The sequence below is a fragment of the Ananas comosus genome, unplaced genomic scaffold (assembly GCF_001540865.1).
Source record: "Ananas comosus cultivar F153 unplaced genomic scaffold, ASM154086v1, whole genome shotgun sequence".
NCBI lineage: Eukaryota > Viridiplantae > Streptophyta > Magnoliopsida > Poales > Bromeliaceae > Ananas > Ananas comosus.
This window is the reverse complement of record NW_017890783.1, coordinates 861-22,043: the sequence shown is the minus strand read 5'-3', so window position 1 is coordinate 22,043 and position 21,183 is coordinate 861. Positions and strand designations below refer to the sequence as shown.

The 21,183-nt window shown below is 41.5% G+C and overlaps 2 long non-coding RNA genes across 10 annotated transcripts; both read right to left on the bottom strand.

Moving 5' to 3' along the window:
* Nucleotides 1-736: 736 nt before the first annotated feature.
* Nucleotides 737-6,187, bottom strand: LOC109704236. 8 transcript variants are annotated; one of them, XR_002214245.1, is made up of 7 exons: nt 6,044-6,187; nt 5,810-5,966; nt 5,637-5,747; nt 5,493-5,558; nt 5,256-5,404; nt 5,069-5,181; nt 4,163-4,637 (listed from the first exon to the last, which is right to left on the bottom strand). It is a non-coding gene; the product is annotated as an uncharacterized LOC109704236 (long non-coding RNA). The 8 variants fall into 8 exon arrangements; XR_002214239.1 differs by lacking the exons at nt 5,069-5,181; nt 5,256-5,404 and adding an exon at nt 737-777 and having other exon boundaries at nt 4,522-4,637; XR_002214240.1 differs by lacking the exons at nt 5,069-5,181; nt 5,256-5,404 and adding an exon at nt 3,965-4,138 and having other exon boundaries at nt 4,522-4,637.
* Nucleotides 6,188-15,258: 9,071 nt separating this feature from the next.
* LOC109704234 lies at nt 15,259-19,548 on the bottom strand. Of its 2 annotated transcripts, none has more exons than XR_002214236.1 (2): nt 19,149-19,548; nt 15,259-15,476 (listed from the first exon to the last, which is right to left on the bottom strand). It is a non-coding gene; the product is annotated as an uncharacterized LOC109704234 (long non-coding RNA). The 2 variants fall into 2 exon arrangements; XR_002214237.1 differs by lacking the exon at nt 19,149-19,548 and adding an exon at nt 17,254-17,445.
* Between the last annotated feature and the right edge of the window lie 1,635 nt (nt 19,549-21,183).

The window sequence follows — 21,183 nt, the reverse complement described above, 5'->3', positions numbered from 1 at the left end:
TATGTACAAAAGGCCTAATATGGCACTATTTTGGTTATAGGACGCGGGATGGGCTTTCGTAAAGTTCGGGAGTCGTCATATTCTACACCTACACGACCATTAGAGGTGGGGGGTGCTATCCGAAAACACCGAGACTCTTTCTATGTCTATGTCACTTCTTTTAAGCGTGTTGGTATTATAGCATTCTTGCATGTAGGGTACTGAATGGTATATGTTGATTGCATCAATTATCTGCTTAAGACTATTGTGAGTGATGTAGAACCATGTGAACAAAGAAAATGAATAACCCTATATGCATGTAAATGTGAGAAAAGACTATGACTGTCACGCCCCGCCCCGAAACCACTACCAATTTGGCACGGTTCGGCCGCGGCGGCGGACCGCCGAACGGACAGCACCTCCCCTGTCTGCCCAAGGCTCAACAACCGGAATGTGTACAAGAATTTACCCAGGACTTTAAATTCTAAACATACACATTCAACAAGGGCACGAACAGTGCCAGCAACAAGAAGAGCAAGTAATCCACAAGATATACGAGCGAAATAAAGAGAGTACTTTACTAACTGTTACAATAGTTGCATCCTTTACATTTACATCTTTTTCCAAAATGAATACATTTGATCCTCGAAATACATAGCTCTCCAACCTCACCTACATGAATCCCTCTCAGTACATAGGTGTGCTAATGCAAAAGGAAAGCTACAATACTACCACGGCCTCACTGGTCGGGCGCGACGCCCTTGCCGCGGTCCTCTCTCTACAGCCCTGAACCTACCACTGGAAATAGAGTGGGGTGAGAACTATCTTCCATAGTTCCCAGTGGGCTCGACCGCCGACTCTGCCGATCTCCCCACTAGGTCCAAGTGGGCACAAGTAACAACAGATAGATAGATAGATAGATCTGTATCTGAAAGCAGTAAATGCGATAGTAGGAAAAACTATGCTACTATGCCCATAATCATGAATATGAATGCATGCATCATATAATAAAGGTTTGCTACTATGCTAACAAGTTCGATCCATGTTCGAATAGTAATGTTCAATGACATTTATAACTATTCCATTTACCCAATCTGTGGCGAGGCCCTAGGGCTCGCCCATGACTCACCTTTCAATCCCAATGTGGGGAGGGAGCTCCATATGCACCCAAGCCCGGGACCGTCTGCAGACCTCCATGTGGTACGGACCTCCAAGTGGTCCTAGTCGCACGACACTCCGGAGTACTCGACGACAATCCCCTCCATGTGGGGATTGGATGGCTATACCATCCCAAACACAGACTGTGAGCTAGATCTATCCCCTCCAAGTGAGGATACTCTACAACTAGGGTCCACAACCCAATCAAATCCTCTCCAAGTGAGGATGCCCTACGACTAGGGTCAACATCTCAATAACTCATCGACAACCTCTCCATGTGAGTGTACTTAGGTTTACTAAGTTCTTTATACACAAGGCATTTTCTAAGAGATTCACCTATCCCTAGGTTCTCAAACCTCTAGTGTCATTTACACTACATTAATGCCACTCATTATCATTCAATGTTTGGATGCCACTCGTTTGTTCTTTAACAATAACACTACTTTCTATGTCATCAACACCCCATCGGGTTCATCTCTATCTTTAGCATCATAGGATCCGCCTTCCGACCCAATCCTCACCTATCTAGTTACCAAGCGTTCCAAGTACACTAGGTCATCAATTAGAAAGCATAAGGAATGGAGCTACTATGCAATCCTACAATGCAACATGAAGAGATGAGATTAAATGCAATCTAAGACATAGAAAGGAGTTCGAAAGTTTCGGATGACACCCCCCACCTTTTTTTTTCGATGTAGAGGCTTCGGAAATTCTTCTCGGCGAGCTTTACGAAGAGGCTTTAGCCTTCCTCGCCCAAATCCAAACTATCCCGGCCCGATTTTGCCGAGAGCTTCACGTCGGTTCGCCGAATGCCGAAATCGACTTCGCCCCCGCGTTTTGGGACCTCTTGGGCTACACCAATGGGAAGAGGAGAGGGAGAGGAAGATGCTCCTGGCTTCCTTCTTCTTCTCCTCCTTCTTCTTCTTCTTCTCCTCCTTCTTCTTCTTCTCTTTCTTTGTTATCTCTAGAGAGAGAGAGCAAGAGAGAGAGAAATGAGAGTGAGAGAGAGTGGAAAGAGAGAGTGTGAGGGAGAGAGAGGGCTCAGCCCACTCAAATAAAGGCCATTTTGCATAAAAGCCCCTCAACTTTCACTCCTGTGCACTGCCCTCGCTGGGCAGTTTTCGTGCGGAGGGACCGATCTCCCCAACTTGGGACCGGTCCCCGAGAGCTTCCCTCGGGCGCACGCGTTCGGGAACCGGTCTCTCCCCGAGAGACCAGTCCTCGGGAGACCGGTCCTCACCTGGGAGACCGGTCCCCGAGAGCTCGATTTTCAGGACTTAGCCAATTTTTGGCATCTCTCGCTGGGAACACGTTCGGGAACCGGTCCCTCCCTGCCAGGGACCGGTTGCATCACGCAACCCCGCTACATCCAGCCAGGGGAACCGGTCTCTCACCTGCAGAGACCGGCCCCCGAGAGCAACATCAGCCCAATGATGTAATTGCCTCATTTGCTCTCGCGGACTCAACTCCAAGGCACCTTTTGTGCTTTGGACATTCCCAACTCCCACAAAGGGTATACTCTCGACAATCAGTCGATCCCAGATGGAGTACAATCCTCGCATTTCGAGAATTCACTTCCTTACAGTGACCATAGTAAATAACGGTGACATTGACTATAGTGACTCGATTGGCATTGAAATGAGAATAGTTAAACAAGATTTAACCCGAGTGACATTATGTGTGGTATGGCATCAGGACCATTGTGGCTCATATTGGTGGCATATATGATATGGTAGAACCTATCATTAGCATTGAGATATTAAGGCATGAGATAGGTTTGGTTATACCTCCTCAAATTGAGGATGGGATCATACTCACACGTATTGGTTCCGGCTTGTGGGAGGTCGCTCCTCCACAAGCGGTGTACTCTGGAGTGTAGACACCACGGGTGAGAGTGCCCGGCGAAGATCCCTCGGATGGTTGAGCCTTGTGCCTCCCCCGTTAGACGGGATGTGTAGATTGTGAGTTTGGGGTAAACCAGGAGCACCCCGGGTTGGATTGGGTAAAGGCCAAAGGAAAATGAGAAATGGACATGCATGCATAATTATCATGTATTTGAATGTGAATATCTATCAGTGGATTACTTTCTTGCAGGCATTGTATTAGAAGTGCATTAGTTAGTTTGTTATCCTTCTTTATTGAAATACATATGCCTGAAATTGATCTAGTGGGCGAATCGGCGTGGTCGGCAGCCGAACCCATTGGGAACTTCGTTCTAGTTCTCATTACCACTAACCCTGCAGATCCGTGCGCGAGCGGGGCGGCGGAGGATCGAGGCAAGGGTATCGCGCCGTAGATAGCGGCCTCGGAGTTTATAGGCATACCCTATATTTGGTATACTCAACTTTTGTATGTTGAAATAGTAATGTAAAAATGATGTAATTCATGTATTTTGGTTAAAGGAAAACATGATGTAAATGAATGGGTAAATGAAGGTAAATGTAATAGACAACTTGTGTTTGATTCAAATATAATCGAATAACATGTGTTGGATGGATAAATGTAATAGTTTAGGTGCTTTCACTTGTGTTTATGTTGTTGTTTGCCCTCGTGCAAACCTTGTATATCTCGCAACTCTCCTTATTGATTTGCTTGTAATATACTTGATGTTAGAGCCTTGGGCGGACAGGGAAGGTGCTGTCCGTTCGGCGTCTGTCATGTGCTCGAATCCGACCAAATTGGCGGAGCTCGGGGCATGACATATGTAGGCAAGAAAAGAGAATAGATAGTAACCAGCTATAACATGTAACTACTACAATGCCTGTACAAAGTTGAAAGAGATAGTAAATAATATATGAACTTGATACATGCATGCTATTAATAATTATTACCCAATCAAACTGGTTAACCAATTGGTTAACAATAACTCACCGACGAAATTCCAAATATCGGGGAGACGCAAGCTACATCCCGACGGCATTGTCTACTAGGGGAGACGCTAGCTTCTGATCCAGTTGAGATGACTACTCCGGAGCTCATCGTTCAAGAAGGAGCGACCTTCCTTGAACATAAGATTATTGTGAGTATGATCTGATCCTCTTTTAGAGGATCCAATGAAAGACAATGCCACACTTTGACTCTAACTAGCTCTTTATGCTAGTTTGATATTTCCAATCTTAATGCTAACCAAATTTCTAGTTGTGATGTCACCAAATTTACTATTGTCATAGTCCACAGTAAAATTCACCCATTCATAGGGTTCTATGTCCACACTCTATGTTTCACCTGTTCTTAACATGAGATTTGTCCAAATGTTCATTTCATAACTACACAATGCCAATTACCATATAATGCATGAATATTACATGATTCATATACAAATATGCTCAAGAAGGCAACATAGACATAAAGAGTGATTCAATGATTTCGGATAGCACCCCCCACCTGTAGAGATGCCAACAAACTGGAATCAACGTCTCGAACTGTATCAACAACGAGCTCTCGCGACTCAGTGTAAATAGAGCTAGAACGGCTTCTACCGTAATTAGTGCGCCGCCGATCTGTCGAAATGTCAATTTAGACTTCTGAGCATGTTTAACTTTCATTTATAAAGGAATAAAAGAGATTAAACTAGGGTCGCATTCACATACTTTACAAGTTTGCATTTCTACTCCCAACTCGTATATAGTATCAAAGTATACATACATATACACTTACTATTAAGTTGCATCTCAACTTACACTTTAGTATCTAGGAGTTTGAGGCAATTAACCTCAACCTTTAACCAGAGTTTAACATGATATTAATTCAGATTTTACCTTCTAACAACTAATCATAAGTATATACTTAGAGCTCTAGTCTCAAAGGATTCAAACTAGAAATTTACCAATGCAGAGGTGAGTTTTCACTAACTCAAATACCCATAGAACTCTTAATTAACATCACTCTATTACAATTAACTGATACATAATCATAATACAATCATATTTACCGTAGTTCACTGCTCAATTAATTCGTTCTTAGCTCCACAGCAGGAATTTCTAATGCTGAAATTTTGCACTATACTGAAATTTCAGCACTACTACTTCTCTTTGTGCAGCCCCCCTACAAGCATATAGCAATTAGCTTTAATGTCTTTAACTCTTCTAATTGGATTAACACCCAATTCATTTGGTTACCTTCAGCTTCAATTAGCGAGAAATGCTGTTCTAAAGCTCTCTTTTCCACTCAACTTCAAAATCTGCACTATGCTGAAATTTCTGCACTTATGCTGAAATTTCAGCACCCTGCTGAATTTTCTGCACTTTACTTCCTCTTTGTGCAGCCGCTACACGCTTAGAACAATTAGTTCTCTTGCTTAGAACTCTTCTAGAGTAACTAATATAACTCCAACTAGGGATAAGCATCAATCTTACCTCAATTCGCAGCTTCAACAAGCTTTCTTTCAGCTCCAACAGCTTAGATTCTGCTTCACAACATACCTATGCAGATTTTATCTACTTAGAAACCATTTTCAAGTAATTAGTATAATTCAAAACAGAATTAAACTTCATTTCTACCTGAATTCAAAGCTCCACCAAGCTGTACTTAGCTTAATCTCCTTTCTCCAGCTCGGTTCAGCAAGAAACTTCACTCGAGCCCAAGTATGCCAGATTCAGCAACCAACAAGCCTACTATAGGTCAGCTCTAAATAAATTAACTCACCTATATGCAGGTATTGAACCAGGCTTACCTTAATTTCGAGGCCCTACCAACTGATACTCTACTCCCAAAAGCTTTCCTCTCAGCTCACGACACCCAAAATTCTTCACAGCATCAACTCCACCACCCAACTTCCAATTCGGCAGCTTCAACAAGTTGAACTACCAAGTTGTTACTTTTAACAGCCCCTATACAAGCTAATCTCACTAAAAATATCCTCTTATATAGTAAGTAATCCAACTTGAGCTGAGGATTAACCTTTTACCTGAGTTCCAAAGCTTCCTCAGCTAGTCCCTTTGTTCGAGCAAGCTCCAACAACAAGAATTCAGCTCCAACAACCCACTAGGTTGTTTCTTGGCTGAGAGAGAAAGAGAGGAGAAAAGGAATAAGATTAGGCTGGTGGAGGGGTGTCCTGATACGCAGCCACCTACCAAGCAGCTCAGGCTAAGTGATAAGAACAATTAATTGCACTCTAGCCCTTCAATTAAGCAAAATTGCATTTCAGTCCTGCTGAAATTTCATAGGCTGGTACCTCACTAAGGTACACACTTGTACCGCACTGAGGTACAGAATACAAATTCTACACTAGCAGAATTTTCTGGCAGCAGTAGCTTCAATAGCCTATTTTGCTCTTCAACCTTGCTTCAAATATTTCTAATCACTTCCAATTTACACTAATACACTTCTACAAGTTGCCAAATTAATTTGGAAGCGATTAATTCTCATTTTTGCATTACTGTAATCAATTTGATCCCAATTAGCTACGTAGTGGAAATTCGATATATTACATCAAGTAAGCATTAAAATGGCACAATTTGAAGCTCTATATGGTAGAAAGTGTAGATCAACACTTCATTGGAGTAAAGTAGGTGAGAGGCTGGTTTTGGGTCCAGATGTGCTGCAGGAGGTTGAATCTAAAGTTTGACTTGCACGAGAGCGGCTGGTAACAGCGTAAAGCAGACAAAAAAGTTATGCAGATAAACGTCGACGAGAATTGAAATTTCAGATTGGAGATCATGTGTTCTTGAAAGTCTTACCGACAAAGGGAGTCCAGAGATTTGGTATTCGAGGAAGGCTTAATCCTCGGTTTATTGGACCCTATGAGGTGTTGGAGCGTATAGGCCCGGTAGCGTATCGGCTTGCTTTACCGCCGAACCTATCGGGGGTGCATAATGTATTTCATGTATCAGCACTTCGGAAATACATTTTCAATCCAACTCATGTATTGGATGTTACACCAGTGGAGCTACGAGAAGATTTGAGCTTTGAGGAACGACCAGTACAGATTTTAGCTCGTGAAGTAAAAAAGCTTCAGAATCGTGATATACCTTATGTGGAAGTATTTTAGAGCAATCACGACGAGGGCGAAGCTACTTGGGAGCTGGAAAGTGCGATGCAGGAGCACTATCCCCATCTATTTTTGATAGAGGTTTGAGGTATATATATATTTTCTAGTTTCGCGGACGAAACTCCTTTTTAGGAGGGGAGAATGTAGTATACTGAACTTTAACAAATTGCAAGGTTCTAGTGTTAGAACAGTAATTGAAGCTGCTCTAGATATTTTGAAAGTGTATCAGCATTTAACTTAAATGTTTTAAGTGCCAGGATGAGCTACTAACACTAAAACCTGGAAATCTCAGGTTTGAGTGTTGAGTACCGGTACCTGAGTGTGGTACTGGTACCTGAGAGGGTTGCCAGATGCATAACTCTCGGGTTTGAGAAGCTGGAGCTGAGTACCTGTACGGCATTGCGCAGGTACCGGTAAAATCTAGTTGCGCAACTCTCGGATTTTAGCTGTTTAGAGGCCAGGTACCGATATCTCAACTTGAGTACCGGTACTCAATGCGGCAGAGTGTGTTGGTAAAGGAGTTTTTGGTCATTTTGCAGCCATGTTTATCCCTTTAAAAGTCCAACCGACCCCCAGCTGGTTTTTCCTGTGCTGGAGCTTGGAGAAAACAGGGTAAGGGTTCCTTCTTCCTCTTTCTAAAATTCTTTCCAAGTTATGAAGGAAATTTGATGGAATTGAGTTTTTCCTCTTCTCCTCTTTATGCTAGCTGATATTGAGGGCTTTAGGGGAACTATAGAAGGGAAGAAGGAGGTCTTACAGAGGAGAGTTTCCAACCTCAGCTCAAGAGTGAGCTTGGCTTGGAGTTTTGGAAAGGTTAGCTTCTAAGTGCTATCCTATATATATGTTTTGGTTGAGTTCGAGTTAATCTTTGGGTTATCTCTTGGTTGAGTTGTAGAACTCTTTAAGCTGAGTATTTCACCCCTTTTCCAGGTTGTTATTGAAGGGTTCAACCTGAGGTCAAGTGGGGATGAGAGTTTGCTTCTTATTAGATTTGTTTTACTTATGTTAAGTTCTATTGTGAGAGTTTTGGGTTGGAGTCTTTGTTGAAACTCCTAATTAATTTAGAATGGTTAACAGGATTCTTGAAGGTTGGAGAGCACCTTCGCTCGAGGGAACGAAACGAGTCGACGAATATTCGGTGGATTTGACCTCACCGAAATGGGTGAATTCTCCCAATGTTTTTGTTATGGTTATGTTATTAGAAATCATGCATATTTATGCTAGTAGCATTATAAATGAGATGTTGGATAACTTAGATGTATTTACATCATGGTACAAGATTATATCTCTATGAAGTAGAGAGTTGTATGCATTGAACTTATGAAATATGTATTATATGATGGTAGCATACTTGTATAGACAAGTTAACATTGGCATATATTTGGTAGAACTAGTATGAATTTCATGTTATTAGTTATGATCTAGTTGATAACTAGCATTTGATATTGGACTTAGATCCCGACCTATAGGTCGCTAGAGTACATTTCATGTTTGAGACATGATGATTGAGAGTTTTGTATTGTGAATCATGCTTGCTTGCCATTGTGCTCATTCACACATACTTGTGAGGGTCGCTCCCCACAAGCCGGCACTCCAGAGTTGGCCTACGCGACATCATGCTTGCCCATGCGGGATTGGGTGCCGAAGTGGATTGCGTGGGGAGTGCATACTACCACGGGGCCATTAGGTGCGGTACAAGCCGAACTATTTTGTGTAGGTCCTTATTAATTGAGTTATGATACTAAATTGTGTTAATAAAATGGTCACTACTAGATAGTGTAGCTTCATAAAAATAATATAGCATGCTTACTCATATAGAGTAGTTCATTTGTTGCATACTATTAGTTGCATTGGAGGCATAGTAGTTTAATGTTCATTAGTTGCTTATTATTCAAATCATATTATAGTCATACATACTTACTATTTATGCCTCATGAATCTAGTGGTGTAATTCGCAGAGGTCGACGGCTTACCCATTGAAAATTATTGACTAATAGTTCTCATGCCCTATTTGTTGTTGTTTTATTTACAGAGCCATCCACTGCGGGAGAGGCTAGGGATCGCGGCAAGGAAGTCGCGTCTAGNAGTGGTGTAATTCGCAGAGGTCGACGGCTTACCCATTGAAAATTATTGACTAATAGTTCTCATGCCCTATTTGTTGTTGTTGTTGTATTTGTAGAGCCATCCATAGAGGGAGAGGCTAGGGACTGCGGCAAGGGGGTCGCGTCTAGCTAGGCATAGTTCAGAGTCCCGCTAGGTGATCACCTCTCTTATTGAGTGAGCTGGAGGGGGTTATGTACTTTTGTATAGAGACCACCACATATATATAGTTAGTTGGTTGAGACTGTCGGATGTATGCACTATTTTGGGAGTTGTATATGTACTTTATAATTTTTTTTTTTAGCTCTTGGATATAGCATGTCTTATGCTCTGATATCTTGCTAATGGTTACTATTTGACTTGATATTCCTAGCATGTTTTATAGACGTCTTGTATACACTGAATATACGGCAGGTCTGTAGCGTACCGGGCGGGCTTCCGCTGGACCCCGGGTGTGACCGTATTAAATATAAATTTTAATTTTATACTATTAAGCATTTACTTATAGATTGTATATTAAAATATCATTGATTGACTCAAATCTAATATATCGAAAAATTGAATAATCAAAATAAAATTTTGAAAGATTGGATTTACACTTTTCGTCCTTCAAACTATAAGACGAGTAACATTTTAATCCTCAAATTTTAATATGTTATGATTTAAACTATAAGGCATGTGACACTTTCATCCTCAAACTTTAATTAGTTATAATTTCTGACTTGCAATATGAAATATATTATTTTAGTCCTCAATATTTTCAAATATTTTTATTTTTTTTCTCTCTTCATTTTTTTTATTCCTCTCTCTTCAAATAATTTTTAAAATTTGTTTTCTATCTCTTCAAATTTTTTTTAATCCCTCTCTCTTTAATTTTGTTTCTCTCACTCTTCTTTTTTTTTTTTTCCCCTCTCTCTTCAAATTTTTTCTCTCTCTCATCAATTTTTTTCTGCCTCTCTCTTCCATTTTTTTGGATTAAAATTTTAATATGTTATGATTTAAACTATAAGGCATGTGTAGGGATTTAAACGGATCTGGGTTTGGTGGAGCTCCCGCCCCGATCCGCCCCGACGAGGGTAGTAAATGGGAAAAAATAAACGGATTCGGGGCGGGAAACGGGGTAAAATTTACGATTCGAGACGGATTCGGGGCAGGAAACGGGAGAAATTTTGACCAGCCCCGAATCCGCCCCGAATCCGCCCTGCTACGATCCGCCCCGAATCTGCCCCCGAAAATTATTTATATTTTTAAAAAATATTCCTAAAAAATAATGTATTTACAAAAAAGTTCAAAATACAAATAAATTAGTACTCTCATTTCTAATGCATTTGAAACTTTTAATTTTTATTTTGAATTGTGATTGATATTTTTTATTTTTATAATTAATATTGTTAAATTATATATATAATATTATTAAAAATTATTAATTTATATTTACAAAATATTAATAATATTATAATTTTATAAAAAATATTAGTTGGCGGGGCGGATTCGGGGTGCTGGCGGGTGGCGTGTTGCGGGGCGGATTATGGGATGTATTTTTTAACCCGTCACGGATTCGGGGCGGGAGGCGGGGCGAGATCTTGCTATTCGGNGGAGGCGGGGCGGGGCTCCCGCCCCCAGATCCGCCATGTTACACCCCGGGACCGGCGGAGGTCCTCCCAGTAGCGTGCCCAGACCCGCCATATGTCTACACATATAAGGCGTCTACAATAAAAGCGGAAGTAAAAGCAAGAAATAGAACAAATAGAATAATAACAACTAATGATATCAGAGCGAGTAAAGTTCTATCATCTAAACCAGAGTAAAAGAAACATAACTACACAACAAAAGTAACCATGAAGTAGTACGAAATCTATCTCAAAGGTACACAGAAGGGTGGTCTCTAGTACACTAGTACAGCTCTCAACCTCTCCAAAAAGAAATACATCGAGAGGTAGACCACCTAAACTCGTCTCTCGCTGAAGGGCTAACTCGAAGCAACGCCCTTCCCACGATCCCTAGCCTCTCCCGGCGTGGAAGGTTCTAAAAGAAAACATAAAACAGAGGGCGTGAGAACTATAATTTATAGTTCCCAGTGGGCAATTACTGACCTCAGCTCAATGCACCACTAGGCCCCAAAAGGAAAGGGTAAGTCGAAAGCAATAGTAATAACGAGTAATTTACATTTATGAAAGCATAATGAAAATTGCTAAACTATTACTTGTAATTAAACATGGCATTTATGTAATGCACAATTATCTTGTCTTGAAGGATATGTCTCTACTTAGCCATAAATAATGTCATGGTTTGCATAATGAAATTATAAGGATTATCCTTTATCATAGCAACATTGTATATACGAATGCAAATAAGCAATGTCTCCTAGCATACTACATGTATGTATATATACCCAAATGTCCAAATCTATGCTAGAAGCAAGTCCGAGTAATCCAACTACTACTCTCTATCTAGTAGTGATTATAACAAACTCATTCCGTGTCGATTTTTATTTCCAATTAAGGACCTACCCAAGGTAGTCCAGCTTGTGCCGCCTAAGTGCCTGTGATAGCCCAACATCCCTACTCTTGGAATGTGTCTGTCCCACTCGACCCCGTAGGCTTCTCAATACCGCACGAGCGAGCATAGTCGCGTAGGCTGACTCCGGAGTGCCAGCTTGTAGGGAGCGACCCTCACAAGCATGTGCGAATGAGCACAAATGGCAAACAAGCAAGGTCAATGTCTCACGTACCCAATCCTCATGTCTCTAACATGATAATAATCACTAGCATCTCCAGGATCTAGTTCTAAGTCACAATGCGAAGTTCCTATCATTCACTAAGTCTAGTGCCCCTTTATGACACTTAGACGTTTCGATGTACAAACATGTTCCAATTCTAAATCCCTCAATGGCCCTATCCACTAGGCTCACCCACAACCCGAGCTCAATGCCGCTTTATGACATTAGCTCGCAATCCCACATGTCAATCTTGTCATACGTCTCTTTATGGCTCACTAATATCCTCTATGTCGCAAATAGGAATAGCTCAAAATGCATAAAGATAATGCTTATTGTCACAATGGAGAGTATGATTCCGAGTCCCAATAGGATGCCAATCATATATAAACCCCACAAGGTAGCCCTCATTATATAAGGGCCCGAAATTTCTTACACATAATATAGGTATGTTAAGCATCCTAAAATTCACAATAAATACATTTATCATGGAAATGCATGAATTTTTACTCTACAAGTATAAAACAGGGGATATGAGAACTTCTCATATGCCAGGCTAGGTCAAACCCACCGAACCGTCGCGTAGTGCCTCGTTTCGCCGAACGAAGTTGTCCACGAGTCTCAAAATACCCTAAAAGTATCGAGCGAAGAGATACATGGGCATTACAATCAACTATAAGATCAAACTTTAACAAACTTAGCAAAATGGCTAAAACTCACCTAATGTGTAGGAAATCTCTCTCAAGCTCCAAAAGGGAGCTAAATCCCTTCCAATCCAAGCCCAAGGAAGGTTCTAATCTGAGTGATCAAGCTCCAAAAGCCCTAGATCCAAAATGCCCAAAATAAACCCTAAAATTTCATTCTAGGGTTCCATCTACTAAAAATCCTCAAATCAAGGTCTAGAGGAGGGAAAAGAGCAACAAACCTCCTTAGAAGCTCCAATCCAAGCTCCTAGGGTGAAGATCTCCTCCTTTGCAAGCTTCAAGTCCAAGCCTTCAAGCACCAACAAGGTGGGGAAAGGAAGAGAGGCAAAGAAATGCTCCAAGTCCAAGCTAGATTCTCCTCCTCTTCTTCTCCTTCTTCTTCTTCTTCTCCTTCTTCTCTCTCTAACAAGGGTGTGGGGAGAGTGTGAGGAGAGAAATGAGAAGAGGAGAGGGTGGAATGGCTAATAAGCCCATCTAGTGTAACAAAATCTAGTGAGGCCACTCAAAAATCCAATATTGCATCAGCCCGATCTGGGCTGGGCATTTTTCGCCCAGAGGGACCGGTCTCTCCCTGCAAGGGACCGGTCTCTCGCTGCGAACCCGAGAAACTATCGTTCGAGAACCGGTCTCTCCCCGCGCGGGACAGATCTCTCACTGTGTAGACGCGCTCAGGGACCGGTCTCGCCTGCGAGGGACCGATTGCCTCAGGGCTGCCATAACACTGCTCACTGGGGGACCGGTCTCTCCTTTCAGGGACCGGTCCCCGAGAGTGAAAACTCTCAGGACTCGTCCAGAACTCAGGTTTTCGAACTTTCTAGGTCGGAAAACATTCTACAACCCTCCACCAAGTGTGGAAAAGCTCGAAATACATCCAAGCACTCGAACCTCGCAATTTGCAAAGGTCCAGTGTGTTACACGCCCCGTTTGCATCCCTAGGCATGTGACACTTTCATCCTCAAACTTTAATTAGTTATAATTTCTGACTTGCAATATGAGGTATATTATTTTAGTCCTCAATATTTTTAATTTTTTTTTCTCTATCTTCAATTTCTTTTATCCCTCTCTCTTCAAATAATTTTTTTATTTTTTTTCTCTCTTTTCTATTTTTTTTAATCCCTCTCTCTTTAATTTTTTTTCTCTTTCTCTCTCTCTCTTCATTTTTTTTCCCTCTCTTCAATTTTTGCCCTCTCTCATCAATTTTTTTCTCCCTTTCTCTTCTATTTTTTTCCCTCTCTCTTCAACTTTTTTCCCTATCTTTTCAATTTTTTTCCCTCTTTCTTTAATTTTTTCTCTCTTCATATATGGAGAAGAAGATTTATCAGTTTTTTGTAACGTCCCGATATCGCCAATTTGGTCGATCCGGGCCCGTACACAGACGCCGAACGGACAGCACCTCCTCTGTCCGCCCAAGGCTCAACAACAACGAGTATCTGTATAAAGAAATGAACAATTCCCAGGATAACATTTCAGTATACACGGCTTGCACGAGGGCAAGCAACAATCACAAGTGATAGTAAGCTAACTATACATGAAATTCACTTTAATTTAAAACTTTTAAAACCAAACTGTATGAAACTGAATAACTGAAATGTTTAGTTATTTACATGCTTTTTAGTACATTCATTTACAAGTCTCATTACATCAAAATATATAACATGAAATCCAAAATAGGTATATTACTATACTCCGGTGTCCGCTAGCTAATATGCTGGGCTCTTGCAACGATCCTCGGCCACACCGCTCGCGCTCAAACCTATATGGTTAGTGGTATGAGAACTACTAAAAGTTCCCAGTGGGTTAGGCCGCCGACCTCGCCGACTCACCCACTAGGTCCATTCAAGCATGTGTAGACAAGAAAAGTAAACAGATAGTAGCCAACTATAACATGTAACTACTACAATGCCTGTACAAAGCTGAAAGGAACAATATATATAATAACTGATAAATATGCATGCATGCTTTTAATGATGTTACCCAATCAACTGGTTAACCTTTTGGTTAACAATAACTCACCGACGATATCCCAAATATCAGGGAAACGCAAGCTACATCCCGACGGGACTGTCAACTGGGGGAGACGCTAGCTCCTGATCCAGTTAAGATGACTACTCTGGAGCTCATCGTTCAAGCAGGAGCGACCTACCTCGAACATAAATTGATGTGAGTATGATTTGATCCTCCTTTAGAGGATCCAATGAAAGACAATTTCGTACTTTACTCTAACTAGTTCTTTATACTAGTTTCAAGGTTTCATGTTTGATGCTAACCAATCTCCAGTCATGATGTCACCAGATACTATTATTATAGTCCATGCATTCATAGGGTTCTATGTCCACATACTAATGTACATATGTTCTTACTATTGATAGGAATTCAAATATTCAATTATCACTTGCATATAGCCAATACTGTCACGCCCCGAGCTCCGCCTATTTGGTCGGATTCGAGCTCGTCGACAGACCGCCGAACGGACAGAGCCTCCCCTGTACGTTCTAGGCGCCAACAATCTAAACAATGCAATACAAGAGGTTCCAAACAGGAACTGTAGCAAGTATGTAGATTGCATATGTATCGAAAACATAAAGTGCAAACTATGCTATTACAAGTATTCATCTCAGAGATTCTTTTACATTTACAATATTTTACATTTACATAACCACATATGCTTTTAAGTTAATATGAAACTTATACAAATTACTACAATTTTGTTTCTTTCCATTTGAACTCTGAACTTGACCTCTTCAGGGTGTTGCTATCTCAGTCTCAGTGGTGGGGCGCTATCTACGAAGCTACGCCCTGTCCTCGCGCCGCCGCGCCGCTCGCGTGTAACCTGTACCCCCAAAACAACACGGGGGTGAGAACTATATAAATATAGTTCCCAGTGGGTACGGCCACCCAAGAGAAGAGCTCGACCCACCAGGTCCAAAGGAGGCAACAGTAGGTTAGTTCAACAAATAGATAGATAGATATTTAACGATGCAACAAATAGAACCATACCTTGCCTCGCTGCTATGCACTATGCAATACCTGTAAATCATGTAAGTAGATTACTTGATTCTACTTTATATCATTAGCCATTCTTTACTTGTAGCCGTTTTATTCTTTCTTAGCTAGTTTCATTCATTAGCTATTTTCTTTATTCTTTTCTTTATGCTTTATTCTTTATTCTTACTGTACTCACTGGCGATTCTTTCCTAAGGTTACTTTACCTTAGCCATCTAGCCACTCGACTCGGTCTTGAGTCAATCAACCGCGGAGTACCGCGTCAAGTCAGGCTCGAGGTGAAGGACGTCTCACAACACCTCAGCCTTAAGTCCACGCGACACTAGGTCCATCACAGGGAGAGGAGAACCGTCGATCCCCGTGACCCTAAGTCGCTCAAGCTCAACGGGCGAGGAGAACCGTCAAACCCGTTAGCTCAACCGGGAGAGGAGAACCGTCAATCCCGTTGAATCACTACCGGGAGAGGAGAACCGTCAATCCCGTAGTTTCGATTCACTTCACTTGTTTCATGGCATACCGGGAGAGGAGAACCGTCGATCCCGTTGAATCACTACCGGGAGAGGAGAACCGTCAATCCCGTAGTTAAGATTCTATTTCTGCCATCACACCATTCCTAGGGATTCCGGAATCCATTTTCACAACTAAAGGGTTTACTCTTTTACCCTATGTCGACGACCTTTCTAGGTCTATTCTATTCACTTTCTAGTGGTCCTACTGCCACTATGATTCACAACTTAGTTTACTTTTACTAAGTGGTTCTTTACATCATAACCTAGGTTCACTTACACTAGGTTTTATATACTTTCTCCTAGATCTCAACTCTAGGTTTACACACTCGACCTAGGTCCAATGACACTAGGTTTATGTCCTACCTATGTTCAATAACACTAGGTTTATTTCATGCCATTCGATCTATTCATTATCCTAGTTATTCATATCTAGGATCATAATTTGCACAATTTCATTTACTTTGTTACTGTCCAGTGTCCAGATTTCTACTCAATTGGAGTTGTCGATTTATACCCGATTCTTAGGGATTTCACATGAAGTTCATAGTTTACATACCATTCGAATCAACTAGAATTAGCGACGTTCATATAGCATCTATATTCACATTTCACATTCAACTTATATGTCCTTGGCATCTATATAGGCTTTAGCATTTAGCATATAGTGACATTCATATAGTATGTAGGCTTTAGCATATATATATTCACATTTCATATTTAACTTAGATGCCCTTGGCATTTACAGGTTCAACAATTATATATCACATGAACGTAGCATTAGCATAACTTATCTTTGATCATATGAATTTAGCATTAGCATTCATATAGCATTCGTATAGCATTCACATAGCATTTACATTCATATTCACACGCATTTAGCATTCATATTCGTATCTATGCATTCAGATCTATGCATCCAGCATCCATATAGTATTCATATTCATATTCATATTCATATTCATATTCATACTCATATTCATATTCATTTAGCATGAATGTTCATATGTCGACATTTATCCTCATATATGCGTCAAATGAAAACATGATCTACTTTGGCATGGAAGTGACCTAATCACTTCGGTAAGCACAACCCACCTTTCTTTGATGCCGGAAAGGGAGAAATGCGCTTCTAGCGCTTTCCCGAGAACCGCGACCCGCGCTCGCGACTATCGACGCCGAAAATCTTCTTTTGGCGATATCTTCGCGTAGGAGCGACGGATTGCCGAACCGACTTCGCCAGCGCGTTTCTTTTACCCCCAATTAGGTTTGTACGCGGTCAATTTCGCTTTAGGACTTCTATCCTGCAAAAGTGCATTATCAAGGTCAGTTTCTATAAAAACCCCTTTTCAATGCAATTTTCATAATTACATAGCGTAATTCAATTCTTATTAGCCTAAGAACCTCAGAACAATTACGGAAAACTGTGCAAATACTTCGATTCCATTTTTTCTTTCATTCTTTTTATTCTTTCTTTCTTTTCTTTTCTTTTCTTTCTTTCTTTCTTTTCTTTTCCTCCCTGCAGCCTGCAGGTAGCTGTTACTGCTGCTGCTAAGCTGCTGAAGTTGCTGCTGCTCCTGCTTGGCCTGCGCAGGCTGCTGACAGCAGCTGGTGCGCAAGCTGCTGCTTCTGCTGCTGCTCACTGCTGAGCCAAGCTGCTGCTGCTAGCTGCTGTTAAGCAGCACAAGCTGCTGCTGCTTGCTGCTGCTGCACTCCAGCAGCTACTACTGCTGCTTCTAGCTGCTGCTGCAGTTGCTACTACTGCTGCTTGCTGCTGGTGCTACTACTGCTGCTTGCTGCTGGTGCTACTCCAGCAGCTGCTGGTGCTGCTGGTGGTGCTGGCTGCTGCTCCAGCAGCAGCTGCTGCTGAGCTGCTGGCTGCTGCTGNATCCCGTTGAATCACTACCGGGAGAGGAGAACCGTCAATCCCGTAGTTAAGATTCTATTTCTGCCATCACCCCATTCCTAAGGATTCCGGAATCCATTTCACAACTTAAAGGTTTACTCACTGACCCTATGTTGACGACCTTTCTAGGTCTATTCTATTCACTTTCTAGTGGTCCTATTGCCACTATGATTCACAACTTAGTTTACTTTTACTAAGTGGTTCTTTACATCATAACCTAGGTTCACTTACACTAGGTTTTATATACTTTCTCCTAGATCTCAACTCTAGGTTTACATACTCGACCTAGGTCCAATGACACTAGGTTAATGTCCGACCTATGTTCAATAACACTAGGCTTATTTCATGTCCAACCTATGTTTAATAACTCTAGGTTCATGCCACTTGATCTGTTCAATGTCCTAGTTCTCCACGCCTAGGTTTATAATCTGCACATTTTCATTTACCTCGTTACCGTTTAGATTTCTACTCAATTGGAGTTGTTGATTTATACCCCATACTTAGGGATTTCACGTGAGGTTTACAGATTATATACTTATTGCCATCGAGGTTTCTAATCATTATCGACATTCATATAGCTTAAACTATAATATATTCATTTTCACATATGTTTGGGCACATGCCCCAAATATTCGCTTTTAAGTGTCGACAATAGCATCTAGGTTCACATTTCACATTCAATTTACATGCCCTTGGCTTTTATAGGTTTAACATGATGTTTACAAGTTCAACATTTATATATATCATGAACATATGAATTTAGCATAACTATGGCTTTCCCGTTCATATATATATATTCATTCTCATGTCTCTCGCGTTCATTTTCATATACGTTTAGCCCTTTTTGCAACTAGCACCCACAAGTCACGCATTCATATGTCTCTAGCATGTCTGTCGCACATAAATCATCATACAGGATTATCACTATAGTCATGTACATATTCTATCGATAAGCAACTTATATAATTCATGCTTTCAGTTCAATAATCATATTCATAAACTATCGCTAAACATATATGCGTCAAGGAAAATCTTACTTTACTTTGGCATGGAAGTGACCTAATCACTTCGGTAGAGCACAACCCACCTTTAGTTGATGCCAGAATGAGAGAAATCCGCTTCGAGTACGTCTCCAAGAGCCGCGACCCGCGCTCGTAACTATCGATGCCGAAAACGCTCTTTTGGCGATATCTTCGCGTAGGAGCGACGGATTGCCGAACCGACTTCGCCAGCGCGTTTCTTTTACCCCCAATTTGGTTTGTACGCGGTCAATTTCACGTCAGGGCTTCTATCCTGCAAAAGTGCATTATCGGGGTCAATTTCTATAAAAACCCCTTTTCAATGCAATTTTCACAATTACATAGCGTAATTCAACCCTTATTAGCCCACGAACCTCACAACAATGAGGAAAAACTGTCCAAATACTTTGATCCCATTTTTCTCTCTTTCATTTCCTTTCTTTCATTTTTCTTCTCTTTTTTTCTTTCTTTCTTTTCTTTTCCTTTCTTTCTTTCTTTCTTTTCTTCCTTTGCAGGACAGCTTCTACTGCTGTTACTGCTGCTGCTACTGAAGCTTCTGCTGCTGCTAACAGCAGCTGCGCAAGCTGCTGCTGCTGCCTGCTTGCCCTGCTGCTGCTGCTGCCTGCTTGCCCTGCTGCTGCTGACTGCTCAGCAGCAGGCTGAGCTGCTGTTGCTACTCAGCTCAGCAGGGCTGAGCTACTGATGCTGCTGCTGCTGTTATTGCAGTTGCTGCTGATGCTAACTGCTGTTATTACTGCTGCTGCTGTTGCTAACTGCTGCTGCTGCTGCTCCTGCGCCTGCTGTTGACAGCAGGTGAAGCTGCTGTTGACAGCAGCTACTACTGCTGCTGATCCTGCTGAGCTTCAGCAGCAAGCCTGCAGGGCTGCTGCTGCTGTGCGCAAGCTGTTGCTGCTGCTGAAGCTGCTACTCAGCAGCTTACGCAAGCTGCTGCTGCTACTAAACTGCTGCTGCTGCTGACTGATGCTACAACCAGTAGCCGCAGGGAGAGAGCTGAGAGGGAGAGAGATGACAGAGAGAGAGGTAACAAACTCACCTCTTTATCTTCTTTTTCTTCTTCTTCTTCTGTTTCTTCTTCTCTTTTCTCTTTCTTTTCTCCTTCTCTCTCTCATACGAATGGCACCAGAGGGGGGAAGATAAGGATGGAGAGGCTCTGGCAGCAAGTTAGTGGAATTCCACTAACATGTGTTAATGACCATAATGCCCTCGACTTAAGTCCGTTTAGCGACCTTGGATCAGATACCCTTCGTAAGCTCTTCTGAAAGTCCGATTGAGCTCAAATTTGACAGGAATGTTCGTTTTTACTTAACAAGTTCACTGAAATTTTAATATTTCAGTTTCGACCCCGTTTGGTCACTGCGAACTGTCCCGAACTGTAATCTTTATCAGATAACTTCCAAATGCTATTTCTCTCTCTACAGGTGTCAGAAAAATCTGAAACTTCAAATCTAGCCTCATAAAAATGTTCCTGACATCTCTGCCAATTTTCATAATTTTCTGACACTGTGCATTTTCTGCTAATTTTCTCAGTCCCGTTCTTTACAGAAAATTCTAAATTTTTCGTTTTCGCTCCGATTTCACCCAAATATGTCCAAAATATACCAAGGGACCTTCACAAGCTACCAATTTAGTTTGGAAGCAATTCCTTTGCATTTTGACATTATTGGAGCCAAATTAGCAATAGAATCAGCTCATATTGCACTTTCTCCCTTTTTGCACTACCACTTCGCACTGAACACTTCAAAACCTTTTGAAAACACAACCTTGGCTTTTCCGAAACTTCACAATTGATTCGGAGATACCACAATTTATCCTTACGCCTTACTTTAATTCTTCAAAGTTAGCGTCGGAAATCCAAAAATCTCTTTACATTTCGTTTCGCGCCCAATTTGCGCCGAAACACTTGTTTATCTCCGAACTTCATTCCAACGCATCACAAATCACTCGAGAAGGATACAAAACCTGTTCAAATCTCACTTTGATCCCTTAGGGCAAAGTTGACATCGCAACTCCAGATTTCCATATGTTACACTACTACAACCCAATGGGACCGTCCTCTGGGGAGACTACTACGACCCAGTGATG